This window comes from Silene latifolia, chromosome 6, assembly GCF_048544455.1.
Source record: "Silene latifolia isolate original U9 population chromosome 6, ASM4854445v1, whole genome shotgun sequence".
Classification (NCBI taxonomy): domain Eukaryota; kingdom Viridiplantae; phylum Streptophyta; class Magnoliopsida; order Caryophyllales; family Caryophyllaceae; genus Silene; species Silene latifolia.
Genome location: NC_133531.1, coordinates 64,890,744 through 64,901,216, shown reverse-complemented (window position 1 = coordinate 64,901,216; position 10,473 = coordinate 64,890,744). Strand labels below are relative to the sequence as shown.

The 10,473-nt window shown below is 41.6% G+C and overlaps 1 non-coding gene across 1 annotated transcript; it reads right to left on the bottom strand.

The window, feature by feature from the left end:
- Positions 1-1,873: 1,873 nt before the first annotated feature.
- On the bottom strand, positions 1,874-1,979 carry LOC141589532 (small nucleolar RNA R71). The gene has a single exon (XR_012520465.1). It is a non-coding gene; the product is annotated as a small nucleolar RNA R71 (small nucleolar RNA).
- Between the last annotated feature and the right edge of the window lie 8,494 nt (positions 1,980-10,473).

Below are 10,473 nucleotides of genomic sequence, written 5' to 3'. Positions count from 1 at the left end.
TTACTCGATCGAGTGGTTTTTGTGGCTTTGGTTGATCGATCGAGTGAATTTCTACTCGATCAAGAAGTGCTGGAAAGTGGAGTTACTCGATCGAGTAACATTTATGTTCGATCGAGTAACTTATCTGGAGTTTTACTCGATCGAGTGGTTCTATTCTACTCGATCGAGTGGTTTTTGGTTTCGTGGGCTTTAATTAGCCCGTGTACTTGTTTTAGTTATTGAACTTAGTTTATTTTCTATTTAAGCTTATGTTGACTAGGTTTTAGGCATAGAGAATTTTTATTCATTCATTATCATCTATCATTTTCTAAGACTGCGTACTTTCATCCTTCACTGTAACTTTGCTTTCGGGGTTATTTAGCTCGGATTTTGTCGTTCTTTACGCCGGATTCTTGCGATTGTAATCGCTTTCTCCTTTCTTAATAATAATCTCTCTTTCATTTACTTTAATTATTTGTTTTACTTCATTCATTTCCTTGCCCTAATTACTTTTATGCAATTTAATTATCGTTTCATTATGTTTATTGTTAGTTCATTCATCTTTATTAGTTTTGGTAATGTTAATAGCGATATGAGTAGCTAAACTTGTTTCATGTTGGGATTAGGGGATCAACGGTAGAAATGTGACGATGTAGTAAATAAGTTAGATGAATTAATTGAGAGATTCTGTCACCATAGCAATATAACTGTATTTACCGACTTAGTTGAGTGCACGCTTCTCAATCACCCTTTTAATCTGGCTAAATTTAATCCTGGATCGGAAGATTGGACTAAATAGGCCTGCTATAAACAGTAGACTACCCTGACGAGGACGGAAGTTAAGTTAGTGGTAATTTAGAATAAAAAGTGGACCGGAAGGACCTTTCCATATCTGTCTCACATAATTTATCTAAGTTGTTTACAGTTGAGTCACTGGACTACCGTAGTGAACCGAAATCCTGACATGACCCTTCTCTATTTGATAGTTTAATTCTATTTGTCTGCCTTAGTTGCTCTTTTTTTATTTCTCTTCCTTTAAACCTTTTTAGTTTAGAAAACCAATTTAAACACCCCCCATTTTGTGACCAAATAGACGGACTCTTACAGATATCTTGCCTCCCTGAGGAGATCGACCTGACTTCCCTAGCTATATAGTTAGTTTAGTTAGTTATTTTTGATAGGTATACGACAGCCCTGTCAAATTTTGGCGCCGTTGCTGGGGAGGCAATTGCCCTATCTGTCTTTGTTTCGTTTATTTTATCCGTCTCAAGGAATTTTTATTCCTTGAGGCAGTTCTTATTTATTTTTTTTCAGTGTTGTGTATGCCTAGGTCAGACAAGTTTGAGTTAGTTGCAGCTGATTCTGAGCCAGAGAGACTATTTAGGCATAGACTCCGTCTGCAAAGAGAATCACGAAAGGAAGCCTTGAGTACTTTCGAACCAGAGCTTCAACATTTCCTTTTTTTTTTACAGAAAATCCATCTTTTGAAGAAGATACTTCTAGTTCTGTAAGCCGACCAGTAAAGATGCCGAACATTGCTAGTCACTCGGAGCCTAAAGCATCGTCAAATCCAAAGAGTTTCAATCTCCAGACTGAGGATAGGAATACATTTGACATCCGTCCTTCCTATATAAATCTGGTAGAGAGAAAAGAGGTGTGGCAGGTGAAGACCCGAGGAAGCACATGGAGGTCTTTACGGACTACTATTCTACTATCCCCGCCACAAAGGGGGTAACTCAAGACAAGATTAAGGAGGTTTTGTTCCCTTTTTCTTTGACTGACTCAGCCAGGGAGTGGCTGACTGATTTAGATCGCACAGCTGCAGGGGTTACAGGTTGGGAGTCCCTTGCTCTTGCTTTTTATAAAAGATATTTCCCTCCACAGCGCACCAATCAGCTGAGGGCCAAGATTACCAGTTTTAAGCAGGCTACCGATGAGACTTTTTATGAAGCATGGTCCCGTTTCAAGAAGTTGGTGAGGTATCTTCCTCACCATGGTTTTTACCCGTGGTTTCTGTCCAACCAGTTCTACAATGGGCTATACGAAGATCACAGAGCCATACTTGATGCATCATCTAATGGGAGATTCCAAGAGAACACTGACGATGATAAGGGATGGGCCCTTATTGAAGAGATGGCGAACCACTGTGCTGAGTATGGAAACCCGAGGGATGGTATTAGGACAGTTCATGCAGTCGATAAGAAAGTTGTGGCTCAGCTGGAAGCGATGAATGCTAGGTTTGATAAGTTGAGCCGCATTCTCACTGGGAGCCTCGACGTTCATCTGCTTACTAGAGGGGATACTGTTACATGTGAGAGATGTGGGAGCAATGACGGTCACACTGCTGTTGGCTGTCTTACGGAGAAGGAACAGGTCCTTGCCTTTCAACAATATAGGCAAGGAGGGGGTTTCTATTACAACAACCAAGGGACAGTCCATCCCAATTTGAGGTGGACTAGTCAAAATGTGCTCAATCCTACCCTTCCTCCGCAGCAGCAGCAGCCATATGTCCCTCCCCATAAGGCTCAACAAGGCTTTCAGAAGCCTCCTTCCTTTCCTACACCTAATCAAGGTGCATCCTCTTCTGGTGGAGTAAATGAACTAGGTGAGTTGAAGACAATGTTGCAGTCTTTGACAAAGCAGTGGCAGCTGAGTGATCAACAGAATGATGCATCAATCAAGGCACTTGAAACTCAAGTTGCCCAGTTAGCCGCGAACCAGTCTACAAGGAAACCGGGTCATTTACCGTCACAAGCTGACAAAAATCCACATGAGACGGTAAATTTAATTAATTTGAGAAGTGGTCGTTCGTATGAGGGACCGAAAGTGTTGAAATTAGACCCGAGGAAGGATATAACTGCTGATGAACAGTGTTATGGTGATTAAAAGGAGCTGACGGCAAAGAAAGTACTCGATCGACTAATTTCTGGGGGTCGATCGAGTAAAAATGCTGAAGAAAGTACTCGATCGAGTGAACAGGAAAAAGGAGCTGCTCAATCGAGTGGAATTTCTACTCGAGCGAGTGATTTTATTGAAGAAATAGCTCAATCGACTGGTAATTTTGGTCGATCGAGTAATGCTGATAAGGGACATCTTGATCGAGAGCCTGCTAGTGCTCGATCGAGTGAAAAATCACCTGAAAGACCTCGTTCGAGAGGAAAGAAGTGTCCGAAGGACTTAGAGTATGATCCGGCTGACACGTTGGAAGAGAAGAATAAGGGACTCGAGATACCCATCATGGTTCCCTTCCTGAGGCGTCTGCAAAGTACTAAATCTAATCAACAATTCGGCAAATTTGTCGAACTCCTGAAGAGCTTGCAGGTCACTGTGCCATTCGCCGAACTGCTGACACAGGTACCCTCTTACCTTAAATTCATGAAGGAAATTTTATCGCGTAAGAGGCACATAAATGATTATGAGACAGTAGCTTTGACCGAGCTAGGGACGGCCCTAGTTCAGAATAAGTTACCTCCCAAACAGTCAGACCCGGGTAGTTTCTCAATTCCGTGTCATATTGGTACCCATTTGATTGATAACGCGTTATGCGATCTTGGCGCTAGTGTTAGTGTCTTACCACTGTCTCCGGCTAAGAGACTTGGTTTGACAAAGTTTAACTGCACAAACATAACTGTTCAGATGGCCGACCGTAGCATATCACGTCCACTAGGTGTAATAGAAGACATACCTGTTAAGATCGGGAGGTTCTTTAGTCCCGTTGACTTTGTTGTACTTGACATCCCCGAAGATGCCCATACCCCTATTATTTTAGGGAGACCATTTTTATTTACTGCCCGAGTAGTAATAGACGTCGGGGGCAAGACATTGACTTTTCAGGTTGGGGACGAGGAATTGATATTCCATCAGTCTAAGTTCCGGAGGGCTCCCATGCAAGCTCAGCCTTGCAATGCCCTCTCTTCTATTGACCCTATTATTGACACTCCAAATGAGAATTTGGAACATTGTGCTGCTATTGTGACCCCTCCGCCTTAGGTTGAGAGCAAAAAGGAGGAAGAATCGTCTGTTTTCCTTGCTGCAGGTATAGATGAAAATATTGCAGGAGCTGTCAAAGGGCACTGTGCAAGTAATGTCAGTCAAAGTGGGAGTGACGATGTTAAAGACGGTGAGAAAGGAGTAGGGACGAGAAAAGTTTGCGCATATGTGGATGTCAACTATTCTCCTCCTAACGATTCAAGTTCAAGCTCGTGGAAACTGAAGAGGACAATTAGTGTTGCTGAGATGACGTCCCCCAGTCAGGAGCCCTCCGAGGGGCTACTGAATTGCCTTGGAAAGTGAGCGGGGAAATGCCCCGTGTACCAACTTGTAAAAACAATTTTTAAATTTTCCGTTGAATTTTATTTATTGCTTCTAATTAGGACAATTATAATTTAGACAATTTTTAGCGTAGATTAGAGACTATAGACTGTTACTTTGCGTATTTGGTATTCTGGGATATTTTTGCAAGTGTTTTTATGCAGGTTTGGGGAATTTTACGCAAATTCAAAGGAAGAATGGCGAATTCAAGAGCTTACACGAGGAAAAGAGCTCGGTCGAGTACTTTTTGTACTCGATCGAGTGAAATGTGTTCGATCGAGTGATTCCATATTACTCGATCGAGTAAAGCTGAAAAGGGGAGTTCTCGATCGAGTAAATTTTTACTCGATCGAGTAGATGGATCCATGAAGTCCTCGATTGAGGAGTTCTAAACCATTCGATCGAGTGAAATGGGAAATGACACGCAGGGATTTTTCTTTAACTTCCTTATTTTTGTTTCTTATTTCATTTTACCCCAAATTTTTTCGACACCCTTCCTATTTTGCGACAAAAACACCCCAAATCCCCCATATTTCTTGCCCATTTGCCAAATCCCTCACCTACATTGTGCTTATTGTTGATTAATCGTCATTTGCCCTCTGTTTTCCCTCTGATTTACGCTCATTTACACGGTCTATTGAGGGAATTAGGGTTCCGCGGTTTTCGATCAAAAAATTGCCTATTTTGCTTATTTCTTGTCGATTAATTGTTCTTTGTGGGTTCTATATCATCAAGTAAGTGATCTTTCCCCTTCTTTATCCTTTAATTTCTTTAATTTTTTCTTTTATGAGGATAATCAAAGATTAGGGTTTCGATTTTCCATTTTGGGTCGAAATTTTCGATCATAATTCTGATTCAATGCTTAACTTAGCTTACTTGATGCTTATTTCCCATGCCTCATTGATTTTTCTATGTTTAAATTCGAATTTTGCGCGAAATTTGCGTTTAGGGGTCTTTACAGTCGAAATTTTCGACTGAAACTTGGTTTTCGACTGTCACCTGGTTTTGCTGCTGTCATTTGCTCAATTTATCTACATTATTGTGTAAATTGTTACTGCTATCATCTGTTACCCTTCCCCTATCGCTGTTTTCATACTTGTATTCGAAATTTTGAGGAAAATTTGGGAATTTTAGAGTTGTCAGTCGGAAATTACGACTGTTTAGGGGAGTTTTCTGTTGTTTTCAGGCTGATTTCCGACTGTTTTCATTGCTGTTATTCTTATCAAATTCCCTTGCCCTTTTTATTCAGGATGGATCCTAGCTCTCTGCCCTCCACTAGCTCGACTTATAGTCCACCCTTGTCTGAGACGGTGGTCCCTGTTGTTGCCACCGCCTCCACTTCTGTTAGTACCGCAGCCCCTGTGTTCTTAGTCTCTGCTGCTGGTATAGTTTTTACGCCTGCTAGCACTGCCGCTACCTCTGTTTCAGCTGCTACTTTAGTCAGAGCCACCACCACTGCTAGCACTGCTGCTAGTCTTTCTTCTTCAGTGGTGGTCACAGCAGCCACAGCCTCTACTTCAGCCACGACGGACTCACCAGCAGCTGCAGCTGCCTTTAGGAGCTCGTTCTACGCCAGCTCCTAGTACCTCTACTTCTGCTGCTCCTGGTGGCACGGTTACCATCCGAGGGGACGACTCCCTCGACTCCCACCCTGAGTACCCGCAGGTAATTTTCGTTAATGGTGTACATCGTAAGAGGTTTTATAACCTCGTTGGCTGTGAGTTTTTACCTACCCGGTTCTTAGATAAACCGACACTTGAGAGACTCGGTTTCTACGAGTCAGTTTGTGAGCTTTTACGGGGCACAGAGAGGGCCGGACTCATCACTATGAGCGGCCACACCTTTCTGGAGCTGAGTCTTGAGTTCCTCAGCTCCTTCACCTTCTCCTCCGGGGCACACGACGCTGCCCCCACTAGTTCTTCCGTGTCATTCCGGTTGTTCAACCGGACTTTTTCGATGACTTTGGAGGAGTTCGGTACCAGAATCGACCTTTCCTTTACGGGCGACACTGCTGCCCCTATGAAGGTCATTCGTCAGCTTTGGAGGACCTTGGCCCAGACCACCTTTCCCGAGCGAAAGCTCGCACTGGTCCACCTCCTCCTGCCCGTTACTTTCTTAGACTGATGGGGAGCACCATTTTTGGCCGTAGGGAGCCAAACAACATCAACAACAATGAGCTCTCCATCTTAGGCGGTTACCTGAACATTGACTGCGAGGGTCCTTTTACCCTCAACATCGCCTATCTGACATCCCAGTACTTCCAGGCCCAGGGGGAGAAGGTCACGGGATCTATTGTCTGCGGTGGCATTGTTGGAATATGTGTCCTCCGACAATAATGCGATCACAATTGTCGATCACATTGATCACATATTTAAATCTCATTTTAAGAATACGTAAGGGATGATTCATTTTATAGTCAACTGATCAACATTAATCGAAGAATTATTGGCTTGCTAGAGTTTGACGTTATCGTCGTGGGACGGTGGTGGTCAGTTGATCCCTTAAGGTCACACCTAAAGGATGATGCCCTTATCCGTAAAGTTGATTGATTGTATGACGATACAAGTTAATCAATTCCTTAAAATTGAACAATTCAATTTGTGAGAGAGAATATTGATATCTTATTGTAATGGGATTAAATAAGATTTATTTTAGTAATAAAATGCTTTATTACTAAAATTGTTTATTGTTTGAGAAACAATAGAGATAAGAATGAATGGTTGATCATATTTTTTTGGTGGAATGTTAAAATTCTCATTAATAATTAGGATTTGAGGTACAAGACACCAACTTCAACATACAAGGTACAAACAAATTTAGTAGGCTAATACAGAATTAACCCATGCTAAATCTCTACTTCGAAAACTCTCAACTTTTAACACATTCATCCTACCCTTGACTCGTTCCTTGACTCTGTTCACAATACAATCAGGATGTTGTACGAGTTGCTCTACTCTACACTTGTTACGTGTTTCCCAGATCAGGTATATTAGGCTAGACAAAACAGCCATGATGATTTTCTTCTTCAGCAATGATTTGCAATGCCATTTCAGACACCAGGTGATGATGTCTCCATGCCAATCAACACACAGCCACTGCCTGAGCTGTCCTACACACCTAGAACTGAAACTACAATAAAAAACAGATGATTATGTGTTTCAGGTGCCCTGCCACAAAGATAGCATAAGCCATCATTAATAACACCAAACCTCAGCAACCTATCCTTAGTCTCCAGCCTTTGTTGTATAAAGAGCCAACAGATAAAATTGTCCTTAGGTAAACTGAGCCTGTTCCAGACCAGAGGAAGCCACACTTTCTTGCCCTGAGCATTGATGAGCCAATTATAAACCATATCAGAACAATACGGTTTAGCCAGCCAGTGATTGCTCAGAAATCCATTGTGCAATTTATCCTTAACCTTGCATAACTGTCTCCATGTCCAGCTAGTAGAAATAGAAGGAGTATAAGACCACCAGTCTGCTTGCTTTATATATACGTGGTGAACCCACTTCACCCAGAGATAATCCTTCTTACTAGCTACCCACCAAATGTACTTTCCAAGCATTGCTATATTCCTCATATGACAATTATCAATGCCCAATCCTCCATAGATTTTAGGCAAGCAGCAGGTATCCCATGAGACTGCAGGGACCTTATGATGCTCCTCACTGCCAGACCAGAGGTAAGCTCTGCAAATACACTCCAGCTTGTGAATGACTCCTTTTGGCAGTAGGAAAATTCTTGCCCAATAGCTATGCAGCTGAGATAAAACAGTTCTAACAAGAACCAGCCTCCCAGCATAACTGAGATGCTTTGCCCCCCAGCTCCTTATCCTCTCCACCATCTTCTCAACAAGCTTATTGCATTCCAGATTAGACAGTCTCTTGTATGAAATAGGGATACCAAGGTATCTGAAAGGGAATTTGCCCTTCTGAAACCCAGATAAAAGTAGAATTTCTTCAGCTACAAGGTTAGGAACTCCATTCATAAAAATATCAGATTTATCCTTGTTCATACAAAGACCAGAAGCATCAGAAAAACTCATAAAAGCCCTCATAATAATCTTAACAGAATCCTTATCTCCTCTGCAGAATATAAGAAGGTCATGAGCAAAGGCCAGATGACACAAACCCATTGCCTTGCACAGAGGATGGAACCTAAACTGGGGTTTTAGAGTCACAAGATCAAGGATCCTAGTAAAATATTCAAGGCATAGAGTAAAAAGAAGAGGAGACATAGGATCTCCTTGTCTAAGGCCTCTCCTACCCTTGAAATAACCAAACTGAGATCCATTGAGAGAGATAGTGTATGTAGGTGTAGTCACACACTGCATAATCCAATTAATCATCATAGGAGGAAATTTATAGGCATATAGCATATCCTCCACAAAGGTCCACTCAATTGAATCATATGCTTTTCTTAAATCAATTTTCATCATCACCCTAGGGGAGCAAGCTCTCCTATTATAGAGCCTAACAAGGTCTTGACAGATCAAGATGTTGTCCACAATGTCCCTACCATGAATGAATGCACTCTGATTAAGACTGATAATATCTGCTAACACCCCAGCAAACCTACCACATATGACTTTGGAGATGCATTTATAAAGGACATTGCAACAAGCAATAGGCCTGAAATCCAACACAGAACCAGGGACCTCTTTTTTAGGAATACGTGTCAACACTGTAGAATTAATTTGCTGCAACATCTTACCATTGCCAAAGAACTCCATCACAGCTGCAATAACATCCTCACTAATCACAGGGAAAGCATACTTAAAGAACCCAGCAGAGTATCCATCAGGACCAGGGGCTTTCTCAATGGGAATGGAAAAGAGGGCCTATCTGATTTCAGCAGCACTCAGAGGTTGACAAAGATTGATACTCTGATCAGGGGTAATAATTTTGCCCCTTCTAATCACACCAGAATTGACAGTAGTCACAGGAGCTGAACTGCCAAGCAAAGAAATGTAATACTCAATAAAAGCAGCTTCAATGGAAGAATTATCAGAACAAAGCCTGCCAGTCATATCCTTAATGGCCAGGACCTTGTTCTGAGCTCTTCTAGCTCTAATAGAACTGTGAAAATAATGGGTGTTATCATCATTACAACACATCCATTGAATCTTAGCTTTTTGCCCCAGAAACAAATTCTTAGCCTCATCTAATTCCTTGAAAGTGTTAGAGGCAATCTTTTCTTCAGACTGCAGAACCAGGTTCCTAGTATCCAAATGGAGCTTAGTTTGTGCCTCCTGAAGATACATTTTGGCAGCAGTGGCAGACTTAATAATATCTCTATACCCTTCCCTATTAAGTTTCTTAAGGGGGGTTTTTAATCTTTTAAGTTTAATGGCCACCTGAAACATTCTGCAACCCCTCACAACAGCAGACCAGGTCTGTTGAACAATACTCAGGAACTTCTCATCTTTGCCCCACATGTTAAAATATTTAAAACTATTCTTCTTTCTGTCACAGTCCTCCCATAAACTAAGGATGCCAGGGCTATGATCATACAAGCCCTCAGGTAGAAAGTTAGCAATACCAGAAGGGCCATTAAGGATCCAAGAAGCATTTGCCATAACCCTATCAATCCTACTGAACACCCTACACTCACCTTCCTGTTTATTATTCCAAGTAAAATATGCCCCAGTCACAAATAGATCATACAAACCACAAATGTCCACACAATCTTGGAATGCTTTAACCTCAGCTGCTGTGACACTAGAACCAATTCTCTCATCAAAATGAAGAACATTATTAAAGTCTCCCATGACAATCCATGGCTCCAAACAGTTAGCCTTCATTTGAATTAAAGAATTCCACAGATCATGTCTATCACTGTCCTTATTGCATCCATACACCATAGAGCAGACTCAAGTATACCCAGACTGTAAATGAGAAACATGTAAGTGTATGACTTGTACCTCTTTCTTAATGATACTGACATTAAATATAGAGGGATTCCAAAGAATCCAAATCCTCCCCCCATCTCTAATGTCATTATTAACTTCATAATTCCACCCAGTCCCTAATCCACTAAAGACCAACATTATTCATATGCAAGAGTCTTCTTATATCTCCTTGCTTATTCCTTTTATTCAAACCACGAACATTCCAAAAACCAATACTAACCATTAGGATGTAAAGATAACTTCCCCTTACTGAGACTGTTCAGAAGGTTTTT